General features: G+C 42.8%; 1 long non-coding RNA gene across 1 annotated transcript; it reads right to left on the reverse strand.

The window, feature by feature from the left end:
* Nucleotides 1–323: 323 nt before the first annotated feature.
* LOC134293557 (uncharacterized) lies at nucleotides 324–10,140 on the reverse strand. Its single transcript, XR_010000511.1, has 2 exons — nucleotides 9,661–10,140; nucleotides 324–1,812 (listed from the first exon to the last, which is right to left on the reverse strand). It is a non-coding gene; the product is annotated as an uncharacterized LOC134293557 (long non-coding RNA).
* Nucleotides 10,141–15,364: the final 5,224 nt, after the last annotated feature.

The following is a 15,364-nucleotide window of genomic DNA, read 5'->3' on the forward strand; positions in this document are numbered from 1 at the left end:
TACTCCGGGCCCCTCTGAAATGAAGTCGTAATGATACGAGTCAAGTGATAATAATAATAAAAAGGAAACCACACACAACATATGGCGGGATGTTTGCAGGTTATTAATGAGACGAGTCAACCAGCAGCAGCAGCAGAATAAGTTTTATTTTTTTCCACATCTCTCTGATGGGAAGATGTATCTGAAAGCAAAAGGCTGTGGCTCACTCACTCGATCTCCGCCTTGTGTTGCTCTACACCGTGGAATTAATGCAGTTTGACACCCCTTTGACTGTCATGGCCTAATGCATTGGATTTGCAGTTCAGTAAAGCAACAGAAAAGGCTAAATTTATTATTTATTTGTTTACAGTATTTCTATTCTGTCTTTCTTTCTCACCCCAAATGGGACTCAGGGCGGATTACAATGCACATATACATGGAAAATATTCAGTGCCATTATTAGACATACAACATGTGCAGACAGACAGTAGAGGCAATTTTAACATTTTCCAGCCTCCGGCTTCATGAGGGTATGCTTGATTCCAGCCACAGGAGGAGCTGCTGCTTCATGGTCCATTTGTGACACTGAGTCCTTGATGGTAGTACTTCCTCATTCCTTTCCGTGCGCTGCTGGCAATTTTATGGTATTGTAAATTAGTTATATTATCCTCCCCGCATAAAGCGATACCTAAATTTCCTACTTGACAGATGCAACTGTCTTTCAGGCTGCTTAGGTCAACAGTGAGCCAGGCTATTATTAATCCGACCCAGGCTTTGATCTCATGACCTCTTGGTCAGTAGTGATTTATTGCAGCAGGCTACTAACCAGCTGCGTGACAGCCCTGGTAAAACCAACCAGGGTAGTTGAAGGATAATAGCCTAGCTCGCTGTTGACCGAAGCAGCCCGAAAGACAGTTGCATCTGTCAAGTAGGAAATTTAGGTACTGCTTTATGCGGGGAGGCTAATTTAACTAATTTACAACACCATAAATTTGCTTAAGTGGCTTAGGGGGGAAAGGAAAGGGCCTGAGGCTGTTAGAAATGGTGGGAGTTGAAGTCCAAGTTTGCCAACGCATGATGTAGAAGAACCTCCTGTGGTGATCCTCGCCATCCGTCTTGAAATGCACAGGTCCCGCAAAATCTCAATTTAGAGTCTGTGCTCCCCTGAGATTGAGTCCCCTCCTTCCGCCCCGTCCGCTCCGCCTTCTCCTCGCCATCCGAACGTGTTTTTCGGTCTCAACTTGGGAGTCTCTGCCAGTCCGTCCGCCAAGCAAGTGGCAGGAGTGCCATTGATTTATCACTCGATGCAATCTTTGCCATCTGTTTTTATATTGCTTTCAGCAGAAGATAAGTGGTTCCCAGATAGAGCCGAGCTTGAGAGATTGCAAAGTTCATGAGTTTGCGGAATTTATGATAAGGCAGAAAATTGTCTGAGTGCATCATTCATCGGAGCAACATCCAGAACAAACAGTGCCGCCTCCAGATGTTTCCTTCCCTTTCGGAAAGTTTGGGAAGCAGGCAACCTGCAAGTTGCCCGGCCATGATTTAAGGGTCCGGCGGTGCCTATTATCTCGGCCCACCATCCATCTTGCCCTTTCCCTGCAAAATGCACCAATTATCATGAAAAATGCCATTGACCGCCTCAAAGCCAAGTCCTCCTGGTCAAGGTCTCCTTATGGACGCCTCATGAGAGGGAATGGAGACTCCATCTTTCATCCATGGACGGTGGACACATCAAAGGTCACTATGAAGGACCACCTTGGGAGGACATTCATCATTTCAGCTCACAAGTCCCAGTAAATGAAGGCTGGTGGACCTCCATAAAAGTGTTATCTGCAAAGAGAGACATGTAAAACAATTACTCTTATTATTATATAGGAAGATGCAGTCTTTCAGATAGTTGGGATGTTGGATGCATCAGAGGTCAATATGAAGGACCACCTTGGGAGGACATTCATCATTTCAGCTCACAAGTCCCAGTAAATGAAGGCTGGTGGACCTCCATAAAAGTGTATCTGCAAGGAGAGACAGGTAAAACAATTATTCTTATTCTTATATAGGAAGATGCAGTCTTTCAGATAGTTGGGATGCTGGATGGATCAAAGGTCACTATGAAGGACCACCTTGGGAGGACATTCATCATTTCAGCTCACAAGTCCCAGCAAAGCAAGGCTGGTGGACCTCTATAAAAGTGTATCTGCAAAGAGAAACATGTAAAACAATTATTCTTATTCTTATATAGTTGGGATGTTGGATGGATCAAAGGTCACTATGAAGGACCACCTTGGAAAGACAAGGTGTTGTTGTTATTGTATAGGAAGATGCAGTCTTTCGGATAGTTGAGATGCTGGATGGATCAAAGGTCACTAAGAAGGACCACCATCATTTCAGCTCAGAAATCCCAGCAAAGCAAGGCTGGTGGACCCCCATAAAAGTGTATGCAAGGAGAGTCAGGTCATACATTTATTATTATTAATATTATTTATTTACAGTATTTAGATTATTATTATTATTATTATTATTATTATTATTATTATTATTATTATTCTATAGAAAGGTACATTCTTTCAGATAGTTGAGATGCTGAATGAATCAAAGGACACCATAAAGGACCACCTTGGGAAGACATTTATCATTTCAACTCACAAATCCCAGTAAATGAAGGCAGGTGGACCCCCATAAAGTGTACGCAAGGAGAGTCAGGTCATACATTTATTATTATTAATATTATTTATTTACAGTATTTATATTATTATTATTCTATAGGAGGATGCAGTCTTTCAGATAGTTGGTGTGTTGGATGGATCAAAAGTCACTATGAAGGGCCACCTTGGAAAGACATTCATAATTTCAGCTCAGAAATCCAAGGAAGCGAAGGTTGGTTGCCTCCACAAGAGTGCCTCTGTTCCAGATTTTAGTGCGAACTTTAAAGGGACAACCCATGGTTTTAACCCAGGCTCTCTCTTGTATATAGAGATGTAGTCTTTCAGATAGTTGAGGTGTTGGATCGATCAGAAGTCTTTATGAAGGTCCGCCTCATAATCTATGCTCAGAAATCCAAGGTTGGTTGACCTTCATAAGAGTGTTTCTGCTCCAGATTTTAGTGTGGACTTTAAAGGAACGATCCATGCCCTATAAGCCATGCACTGTTTCGTGTAGGGAGGTGCAGATCCAAAACGGAGCGAAGGAGAACAGACAGTCCACTTTCCTTCCATGCCTTCATTTCCTGATCTTATAAGGCCTTCCTGCGCCCAGCAAAATGATTCTGCTTCCCGATACAGCTTCACCGCCACAAAAATTACCTTTGTCAGGTGTGCATTGTGATGCCGTCTCTCCTGATAACATCCCACGTTGTTGTTTTTTGGCGTCGAGATATATACATACACATATAATATATACATATATATTCCCAAAACTCCCTGGCGCCCTTGAGCTATAATCATGTTTATTTCCCCAACTCTTTGATAAAATATTTGTCTTTGCCGTGAACAATCGGCCAGAGAACGGGGAGAGGCAGGGAGCGAAGGAAGGAGAGGAATCCCATCCTTTCTTTTCTTTCAAGCGGCCCAGATGGGAACGCGCCTTTTTCTTCCTCTTTGCAGAATTCATCTCAGCTTTCAGGAAAAGAGGAAGGCAAATCAATCCAACCATGTTCTGGCAGTATTCAAATTCTAAACAAGAAGCCACAAACCAACAGGATGATTTGTAGGGTGTTTAGTACATATTAGGCTTGTGCAATCCTGGTAAACCGTGATGCATTTCGTGTCCCCGCTTTCAGGGATTTGGGAACCTCTCAAAAAATAAGACTTCTCTTGTGTCCCCAATGAGAGGGTCTCCCAATGAGTTTCCAATATGTCTGAGAGGGGATTCGAACCCGGGTCTCCCACAGTCCAACACTGAAGCCTCATCATCCCATTGCAGTTCTCTTTGTCCGTCCTGTAGCTTTTTATTTCTCCCCCTCTTCTCCTAAGAAAGAAGTCGAGTGCACCTGCCTGTGAATCTCCAATTTCCAAATTGTTTCTATTCCATTTTGCCAAGAAATGAAGAAAAAACCCAATTATTCTCCTCTCCCCCAACTTGCCGTCTCTTGTGTTCCATTAAACGAACAAATTCAGTATCTAAACAAGAATGGATTCACAGTTTCGCAAGTGATAGGTAAAATTAGACGCCGAAAAGAGCCAATCCAATCCGATTAGTTGCCTTTCAGACTCCACTGCCTTTCATTTGGTCTCCTTGAGTGGGATCTTTATTAGATAAGCCTGGTCTAGAAACATGGGGAGTTTGTTGATGTTTTTGTGTATTTGTTTACATGCAGAGAGATGAGTGGGCGAATAATATGGCGGCCGTGCTGGCCATCCCAAGAGGACCCTTGGCTCTCTCTCCTTCGGCAATGGCTTCCAAATAATTCCAGTTTGCCTTTGGATACATAATGTCATTGTATCTTGGAAACTAGAGGTGTGAGAAACGGATGACTTCTGATTCGTAATTCGTTTCAGAGATTTGGATGGTCCCCTGTTTCATTTTGTAAAGATTCCGAGGGATCCCGTTCCGAAGCATAATTCTAATCTCCGAAGCTTTGTCAGTGATTTGTTGAGATTCGTTCCATTAGTATCGATGGGGAAAATTTCGAGGCTCGTTTCTCCGTCATTTTTATGCCAATCAGGATGAAACTTGGCACACTTGTAGGAAAGATTTACAACTTTAAGCCTGCCAAGTTTCAGAACAATAAGACTATCCAATTTAATATTGTGCTTTGATTCGTAAATGCTTTGGAAAGATCCTTTCTGATGAGTAATTCGGAAGTTTGTATTTACGAGTCATCCAAATCTCTGAATTACGAAGCAGAGCTCCGAAGATTTGCACAACCCTATCGCAAACCTTCCTCAGCAGACCTGAGTAAAGCAAAGACTAAGCCATGGACAGCCTTAATTAGGCCAAACATAAGTAACGGATACCTCGATGAGCTTGAAAGTAGGCATTTCAAGACAATGATGCCATTTTTGGAGATTGTGCAACCCTTTATTAGTACCATCAATGTACAATTTGGAACAGACATTGCATTTGCACTCCGGGATATTGTGTTCAAAGTGTTCTGATTCTACGGGAGCTGCCGTTGTGAAATGGGACCTCTTCGTGGAATAGTCCGCCTTGGAAAGTGGTGGTCTCTCTCTCTGCCTTTGGAGGCCTTTAAATAGAGGCTGGATGAGCATCTTTATGGAGCGCTTTAGCTGTGTATTCCTCCATGGCACCAGCTGGGACTAGATGGCCCTTGGGGAGCCCTTCCAGCTCTAAGATTGTATGATTCTATGGGCTTTTTAAATGATTTTTCTCAAACACCTCATTGTAATTCTCCAATCTGGCTGCGTATCGTGTCAGTGATAACTTCTGCCATGACAACGTTGCGCTCCGTAGGATCTCAGCCTGTATTAGAATATTTAAAACAGTCTGAATGCATATGAAGCACAGAACAAAGGTGCGGCGGCCCCCATTATTCAAGGCGATGAGCAACGGTGACTTTTCTCCAAGTTTTTCTGCTGCGTTCGGAGAGGATATTATGAGGCTCGGAGCCCTAAGGCTGAGCGGGTGATGTATGGTAACCTGGGCCCATTACCGAGAGGCATAAAATAATACAAAAAGTTATTTCTCAAGCCAAGGTGCTGACGCAGCTCCATTTTTGTTTCTTATCTGAGAATGATGCATGAATTATCTCCAGCCAAAGCCTGAAATTCATATTATGGACTGCCTCTTCCCCTGTTTTATTTAGGCTGTAAAGCGGCACCTTATTATTTCTTCCTCCTGGGCTGCTTTTAATGAATCTAAGATTTGAAAGTGAAAGATTTATTATTGCCTTTCTTCTGAGGGAGGGTGTCCACATTGTGATGCCAGGACGTAATGCAGGTTGTGGGGGAGGAAGCAGGAAAAGGGCTGGCAGACAAGAGGCATCCATCCGTCGACAAAAGGTGATCCAGGAACATCATCGGGTTTGGAATAAACTGAGCATTGAGGAGATTGCTCAGTCTTTTCTCCCATCTGGGAGGATGCAATGAAAAGTCCAAAAGTGGAGAACCCTTTCGTCAGGTTCCATCCCACTCCATCTATTTTAATCAATGGGAAACTCTACGGGTAGGACACTTTGATACACCTGGAACTCAGAGATTCAGACCACCATGGCATCGTGGTTTGCGTATAAAACTACAGCTCTGGAGGTCCCCTGTGTTAATGTGGGATTTGTGTATTGATAGTGTTTAAATGCAATTTGTGCTATGCTTGTATTGCAACTGATTGCATCATCCAGAATGTACCATAATGTGGAAAGAGTTAATTGCCAAGAAGCTATGATGTCCTTGATGTGTGGCTGGAACTAGGGAGTATCCAGACACAAGTGTTTCTGCATACCGATTGCGTCAGTTCAGTTGAGTTCTGTCTGCCTAGAGTTCAAGTCAAGTTCTGTTGGAGAACAGAACAGTCCTGTGTTCATCTGTCGTCTGCAAGTCTGTTTGTGTTGATTACTGCTGCATACAGTAAAACTTTGTAAATAGTTTTACCAACGTCTCTGAGTGTCTTTTTGTTCTGCGCTCCACTGCTTTCATCCAACTACTGCTGCGCTGCAAGTACTCTGACACCCTGATCCTCCATGGAAACCTACTGGATAATCTTGGGTGAATCACAGCTCCTAGAAAATCCCATGATCGCTTCTCCTTAGGGTTGACATAAGTTGGAAATTGTTTGAAGGCACCCAACAACAGAAGTTGGATGGTCACTCCACAGCAGACCTTTTTCCATGTATTTTTCAATGCCAGGGTTAGATGCCTTTTGGGGTCTATGATTTCACCAACTCCAGTCGCTAGTCTCAATGATAAATTTACTCAATGAGGTTAATGTAAGTGCTGGCCACATTTTGGAACTGAATCCATAGGTTTACCAAAAGATTACAAAAGGTGGTTCCATGGATGTACCAAAGGTTTACTGAAGATGGTTCAATGGCTTTACCCGAGGTGTTTTCATGGGATGATGAAAGGTTTACCAAAGGTGTTTCCATGGGATTATGGAAGGTTTATCAAAAGTGGTTCCATAGGATTATGGAAGGTTTACCAGAGGTGGTTCCATGATTTTACCAAATATGGTTCCATGAGATTTTGGAAGGTTTACCAAAGGTGGATCAATGGTTTAACCACAAGTGTTTCTATGAGATTATGAAAGGTTTACTAGAGGTGGTTCCATGAGATTATGAAAGGTTTACTAGAGGTGGCTCCATGAGATTATGAAAGGTTTACTAGAGGTGGTTCCATGAGATTATGAAAGGTTTACCAAAGATGGTTTCATGGGATTACGGAAGGTTTACCAAGCATAAAGGATTTTTTTCCACATTGCATTATTCCCCAGCAAAAATAAATTCTCAATGTTTGTGCATGTGTGTGAGTGTGTGTGTGTGTGTATGGCATATTGTCTCTGTGGGCTATTTCACTTCTATATCTCTAAGCTGACTCTTTCCACCTGCATTTCCCAGAACGCAGCAGGTCAGGACCACGGACAGAGAGAGGAGCCTTCCCTAGGCATCCAGGTGTTGGAATCGAGAGGAATATTGAGCCTCCCAAGAGGAGGAGTTCCCATTTTCTCTGCTTGATTTATCACTTTGCACCTGTTGCCAAGTAATGAGGTGTGAGGCTGCCAAGACTCTTTACGGCGACGCACATCGGCCGCCGAGGGAGAGAGAGAGAGACCTGGCATTATTTGCCGTCAATCAAGATGAGGCAAAGGAGTCAACAATCCCAGGCAGGCCTAAGGAGGAGAGAGAGGCTTTCGAGGCACGATAGAGGGCTTTATCATTGGATTTATCTAACCTGTCATTCTTGCCCAAATGTTGTCCCTCAATGGAGTGTTTATTTAATATAAGGCGATCTGATTTGGTCTCCTAGGGACCAACCAAGCAAGGTGCCTTTGTACTTCTTTGGTCTTCCTCCAGAAGGTTGCATGGGATCTCTGCTTCCCTGGAAGGCCAAACAAATAGAGACTTTGCTAGACTATAGTTGGGATTTCTATCAAATCTGTTTTTCCCCCAGAACATGTGCTCTGCAGTTGATCGTTGGCAACCTTGACACACTATATTAAAGTCTTCAAGCTGGTGATTAACCCTATTTTGTCCAGAGTTTGATTTGTCTGATTTGAAATAGAAATGCATTTCTCATTGGACTCCTAATTTCTCCTAGCATGCATCTATTAGGGATGTGCAAAATTTCGGAGGTTGCTTTGTAATTCTGGAGATTCGTATGATTCAGGAATTACAAATTACAAATCGAACAGGGGCCCCTCCGAAGCAATACAGATCAAAACAGTCTCTCTCTAAAACTTTTGGAAAATTCGTAAATGATTTGTTAATTCAGAGCAAAAGATAATCCGTTCTGTGGTTGTTAAAACTTACATGCAGAAAGCGGTTTAAAATTCCACTCCTCTTTCCCCAGCCCTGGCAGGAAAATGGTACAGTAGAGTCTCGCTTATCCAACGTAAACGGGCCGGCAGTTAAGCGAATATGTTGGATAATAAGGAGATATTAAGGAAAAGCCTATTAAACATCAAATTAGGTTATGATTTTACAAATTAAGCACCAAAACATCATGTTATACAACAAATTTGACAGAAAAAGTAGTTCAATAGGCAGTAATGCTATGTAGTAATTACTGTATTTACGAATTTAGCACCAAAATATCACGATATATTGAAAACATTGACTACAAAAATGCGTTGGATAATCCAGAACGTTGGATAAGCGAGTGTTGGATAAGTGAGACTCTACTGTATTACTATATTATTAAATATTAATTTATTATTTATTTTTAGACTCATACATTTGGAAGGGACCCCCAAGGTCCATCCAGTCCCAACCAAGAAGCCAAGCAGGAAGGTGGAGTTACTATCATATTATATCCAGTTACTATTATATTATTATATCCATTATCATTTATTATCGTTATTATTGTTAAACTTTTAAAAATTCCTAAAAATCAGTGGATGACCGAAACATTCTGAAACTTGGCAGGCTTGCATTTGTAAATGTAACCTGTAAGTGTGGCAAGTTTCATCCTGATAGCCATAAAAATGACAAAGAAACGAGCCTTGAAAGTTTCCCCATTCTTCGATGGGATGAATCTTACCAAAACAATAACGAAATTTCGTAATTCGATTAACAAATCAAAATGCCCACCGCCCCCCCAAATCAAAACAGGGAGCCATCCGAACTTCAGAACAAATTGTTAATCAGATTTCTGCCATTTTTCACACCTCTAGCATCTACACTGTAAAACAAATTCAGTTTGATATCACTTTAATTATCAATGCCATGGAATCCTGGAAGTATTGGGTTCAAGCCTTCTCTGAAGATGCCTTATCAAACTACAGATACCATAATTCCATAGCCTTAATCCACGGCAATTAAAGTGGTATTGTACTGCATCCATTCCACAGTGTAGATGCACCCCTAGAGTTCCAGGAGAAATTCCCAGCTAAACAAGAGAGGTCATAACAATCGAATGATGTTAAGTGAAAGAGTACTCCCCTCAGACACCCGTTGACATGTGTCATTCTTCATCCTCCTTTCTCTCTTTCTCCCTCAGAGGCCAGCAAGTCTCTTCAAACAAGGAACGGAATTGCTTTAAATATTAAAGGATTAGGCTAAAATCAACATACCTGGCCAAGGATGGTGTAAGGCGGGATTAAGATCTGATCCTCCGCTGCCTCTGAACGTTTATTCAGGCTGCTCCGGCAAAGAGGCATCTTCCATCCCTTGTATGTTCATCCAGTAGAGCAGAGAGCTTCTCCTTCTCCTTTGTTCTGATGCTGAGCTGCCAATCTGGTGGAAACTGGGCTCTCGTTTTGGTAAACATAGAAGCTTCAGTCTTCAGATGTGGACCCAACAATCTGCTGGTAGGACTGTTCTCATAGGACTTCCAATTGAGTCCATTTTAATGTGATCCCATCATTCTTAATGACATGTCTTCAGAGGAGACCCTCTTCTGAGACTAAGAGTAGGGCTTGGCCAAGATCACCCAAAGGGTTTCCAGGGATAAGCGGGGACTTGTGGTCTCATCTGACACAACAAGACTAAAATTACTCCCTTTGGCAATATTTCTTTAGAGAAGGTTTGCCATCACCTTTCTCTGATGTTCAGAGTCACCCAGTAGGTTTCCGTGGATAACTCCAAGGTTGTCCAATGGGTTCAATGGGAAAGACTACGATCATCCAGTAGGCTTCTATGGGTAAGACCAAGGTCATCCAGTGAATTTTCATGAGAAATACCAAGGGTTTCCATGAGTAAGTCTAAGGCCATCCAATGGGTTTCCATGAGTAAGACTAAGGTCATCCAATGCATTTCCATGAGTAAGACTAAGGTCATCCAATGCGTTTCCATGAGTAAGACTAAGGTCATCCGGTGGGTTTCCATGAGTAAGACTAAGGTCATCCAATGGGTTTCCATGAGTAAGACTAAGGTCATCCAACGAGTTTCCATGAGTAAGACTAAGGTCATCCGGTGGGTTTCCATGAGTAAGTCTAAGGCCATCCAATGGGTTTCCATGAGTAAGACTAAGGTCATCCAATGCGTTTCCATGAGTAAGACTAAGGTCATCCAATGCGTTTCCATGAGTAAGACTAAGGTCATCCGGTGGGTTTCCATGATTAAGACTAAGGTCATCCAATGGGTTTCCATGAGTAAGACTAAGACCAATGGGTTTCTATGGCTAGGACCAAGGTCATCCAGTAGGTTTCTATGGGTAAGACTAAGCTCATCTGATGGTTTCCTATGAGTAAGACTAAATTCATCTGATGTGTTTCTATGGATAAGACCAATATAGGTCATCCAATAGATTTCTACGGTAACATCAAGGTCATCCAGTGGGTTGTCCAATATGTTTATGAATAAGCAACCCTGTTCTCCCAGAGTTTTCATCCACTTCTCCAACCATAACACTACATACACTCTTGCCTATGGTGTTGTGTGTCATTTCTTACGTATGGTTCTAACCCTAAGGGCATCCTGTCATAGGGTTTTCTTGACAGCAGCTATGCGCAACAAGCCAATGTGCTGAGAACCTTGTCATAATTCACCACCACGCTAGTGAGGCACAACTGCCACATCACCGCATGAGTGTAGAGTTAGGCTTCCTCTCCTGAGCATCGGATCTTGGCCTGCTTCTTTTCACTATCCTAGGATGCCTTCGGGCAAATAAGCCCAAGTTTCTTCTTGGCACCTCATGACAAGCACGCGGAGTAATTGCTCCCCATTGTACTGCAAGCTCACATGGCATCATATCATCCCATTGCTAGCACAAATGCTGCCTTTTCCTCCCCACACCGGCTCCAGCCATTAGTTGTTGTCAGTCCTTCTTTGTTCGTTCCCTATCCTCTCCTTCCTCAAAAGGAAGGTTTACAAGCCGGAGCATACATTGGGATGGAACATTCCTGTAATCGGCAACGCAGCCTCGCCTTGTGTCTCAATGACAGATGAGAAATTGATAGTGAGCATGGAGTTGGCAGCGCCTCCGAGTCACGGCCAGTTTGCGTCCTGGGCTGGAAGCAGCAGCTGGATCCTTCCTGCTCTTGCGCTTTTTCCCTCCTGGTGATACTTCTCTCCTTCTCTCTCTTTTGTTCTTTAATTTGAAGCCGCTCGTTTTCGAGAGGAATTACTCAGAACACAACCGTACCAAATGGTCTCTCTTTCAGAGCAGAGGAAGGGAGGGCAAGGCAAGGGAGCTCTGTGTGCAAACCATCCAGGTTGGCAAGCTCTTGTGAATCCAAGGTTTCTGGAATCCAAAATCCTCTAGAATTGGGTGGCTGAGATAATAATAATAATAATAATAATAATAATAATAATAATAATAATAATAACTAGCTGTGCCCGGCCACGCGTTGCTGTGGCAAAGTGGTGGTGGTATTGGTTAAAAATTGTTGTGTAATTTTTATTTGACGTTATTTGTATTTTTAAATTATTTTTACTGTAAGTTATCTTTTTATTTATTATATTTTATTATTTTCTTGTATTATTTTAGTTATTTTCTGTTATTATAGTATTTTATTGTATTAATATTTTAGTGTTTTTAATTATTTTTAGTGTTTTTTATTATTTTTTATTGAGTTGCTAGGAGACCAAGTTGGAGGAGCTTAGCCTTCTAACTGGCAGCAATTGGATAAAAACAATTATTCCTCTCCCTCCAATTAGGACTTTATTTTTCTTTTCTTTTTGTTGTATCAACCTAGAGGCGTGGATGATGGGTTGTGTTGTCAAATTTCGAGGTTGGGGGGCCTGTAGTTTTGTTGTTTTGTGGGTCGCCGTGATGCCATCACTCTTTTATATAGATAGATAATAACAACTTTATTCTTGTATCCCGCCCCACGTCCCCGAAGGGACTCGGGGCGGCTTACATGGGGCCATGCCCGGACACAACAGAATAAAAGCAAAAACAAAACAGTAAACAAATCAATCAGCAATAAAACATCATAGTGTCACCTTTGCTTCCAGGTGGTTCAACAAACTTAGTTTCATGCACAAAACAGATATTTTTAAAACATCTATAAAATCGCCTACAAGTTATCCATCTAAGGTGCACAGCAAGTATCAGTGAATGCCATGTTTAGGTGTAGCTCCCGTCTCCAAGACATCTCCTTACAAATATGCAAATATTCAAAATTAAAAACATTTCTGGAAAAGAGATACCCAGGCACATAATGTATTGGATAGAAGGAGGTGGCATCATGAGTCACTGCACTGGATGGGACCAACCCTAGAGATGCCGATGCATGGATGCAACACATGCGCAGTAACATCGATGCCGCTACATATTAACTACAATATTGCTAAAGTAATATTAGTTCCAGCTGTGGCGCAGGCGGGAGAGCAAGCCAGCTGCTGCAATTAACTGCAATGAATCACTCTGACCAGGAGGTCATGAGTTCGAGGCCCGCTCGGAGCCTATGTTTGTTTGTCTTTGTTCTATGTTAAAAGGCATTGAATGTTTGCCTATATGTGTAATGTGATCCGCCCTGAGTCCCCTTCGGGGTGAGAAAGAAGGGCGGGATATAAATGCTGTAAATAAATACATAAATAAATAAAGTAGCTATGTATCAATTGAACATGGCTGAGTATGGGAAGAGGTCCAAGGGGGTGACACTATGAGCTCATCATCCTCACACATGATGCAATCCTTTATTCATGGTTTCAGCATCTTTGCATGAGTTGCAATCCTGCATTCATGGTTTCATCATCCTTGCATATGATGCTTCATCACCTTTACACACAATGCAATCCTTTATTCGTGGTTTCAGCATCCTTGCACATGATGCTTCATCACCCTTGCGCATGATGCAATCCTGCATTCATGGTTTCATCATCCTTGCACATGATGCTTCATCACCTTTACACACGATGCAATCCTTTATTCGTGGTTTCAGCATCCTTGCACATGATGCTTCATCACCCTTGCGCATAATGCAATCCTGCATTCATGGTTTCATCATCCTTGCACATGATGCTTCATCACCCTTGCGCATGATGCAATCCTGCATTCATGGTTTCATCATCCTTGCACATGATGCTTCATCACCTTTACACACGATGCAATCCTTTATTCGTGGTTTCAGCATCCTTGCACATGATGCTTCATCACCCTTGCGCATAATGCAATCCTGCATTCATGGTTTCATCATCCTTGCACATGATGCTTCATCACTCTTGAGCATGATGCAATCCTGCATTCATCATCCTTGCATGAGTTGCAATCCTGCATTCATGGTTTCAGCATCCTTGCACATGATGCTTCATCACCTTTACACACGATGCAATCCTTTATTCGTGGTTTCAGCATCCTTGCACATGAAGCTTCATCACCTTTGCACATGATGCAATCCCGCATTCATGATTTCATCATCTCCATGCCTACTCACTGTGACTCAGCACTTTTCTCAGCATTTTACCTTCCAAACATGACCGTGTGTTTTAAAATCCTAGCAGCAGCAGCCCTCGGGACACCTTGAGGCCCAGCTTCCAGCCGCCTCCACCTCTCTGCCGCCTGAGCTCCTACCGACCCCAGCCTGATGCCCAAGCCCACCTCTCTCTCTCCCCACATTTGGGTCCAAGCCGTCGGCCATCTTTTCCTTCCCGGCCCCCTTTTGCTCCCTTTCCCTTCTCTCTTGGTGCCTGAAAGGCTCCCCGACTCTATTTATCTCAATGTCATTTTCTTCGAGATGTGAGCTGGAACAAATGTGGAGCAGCTGTTTGGCTTCTAAGTGCCCTTGTGGGACCCCCTCGGCAGACACTTTGCAGAATATAATGATGACATTCTAACGAGCATTAATGCGCATGTTGTCATTTTTTTCTATATTTACACTTCCCGCAGGAGGCATCATCCTGAAAGGAAAGAGGGAGCGAGGAAGAGGAGGAGGAAGTTTTGCCGCATAAACTTCAACGTCTGCCGGGCTCAACCGGACAGCCATAGTCTCCAGTGGGAACGAGTCCCAGTGGCGGGAAGCTGCGTTATTCCTCTAGTATTTGCAGGGAAATAACCTTCATCACCTTTGCTTGTCATGTAGGAACATTGCAATATTCATAGCGTGTTTTTATGGAGAGTAGGGCTGTGCAATTGTTTTGTTAGTACTCGTAAGTCGGATCAAAATTGTTAAATTCGTACTTACGATGTGATATCCGATATGCACCAAAAACTTAAAATTTGAAACTTACCCAAATGAAACTTTTTCATTTGAACTTTGTCAACCTCGGAAGCCTCCCAAAGTCAGTTTCGTATTCAGCACAAGCAAGCAAAGCAAAGCCAAAAAGGCTGAGTCAGAGGGAAAGCAGGGAGAAAGCAGAGTTCACTGGGAAAGAGGCTGAGAAAGCACAGAATTCTGGGAAATGTAGTTTGGGAAGGCGAGGTTGGCGGGCTAACCATGGAAAATGTGTGGTACGGTTATAGCAAATGTAATCATGAGAAATGAGCCCCAGAATTTTCCCCACTTGCGCAATTACTTAACAAAAAAAGTAACGAAATTCCTTTACTCTTGTTACAGTCACAAAATTTTCACTAACAATACTTTAGAAATGAAACACACATGCCTAGACAAAGAACCAGGGGAGCCATTGTAAGCAAGGAGGAGGGATATCTGCTACCAGAGCCGGTCCAACAATAAGGTGAATTAAGCAGTCGCTTGGGGCGCAAAACATATGGTGGCGCAGTTGAGACTGCTTTTTCTGTTGATTTCTTGTAAAACATGATGTTTTGGTGCTCAACAGCCTGCCTGTGGCGCAGGCTGTTGAGCAGCCTGCTGCAATAAATCACTCTGACCATGAGGTCATGAGTTCGAGGCCAGCCCGTGGCGGGGTGAGCACTCGTCAATTAAAAATAAA

The sequence above is a fragment of the Anolis carolinensis genome, unplaced genomic scaffold, assembly GCF_035594765.1.
Source record: "Anolis carolinensis isolate JA03-04 unplaced genomic scaffold, rAnoCar3.1.pri scaffold_8, whole genome shotgun sequence".
NCBI lineage: Eukaryota > Metazoa > Chordata > Lepidosauria > Squamata > Dactyloidae > Anolis > Anolis carolinensis.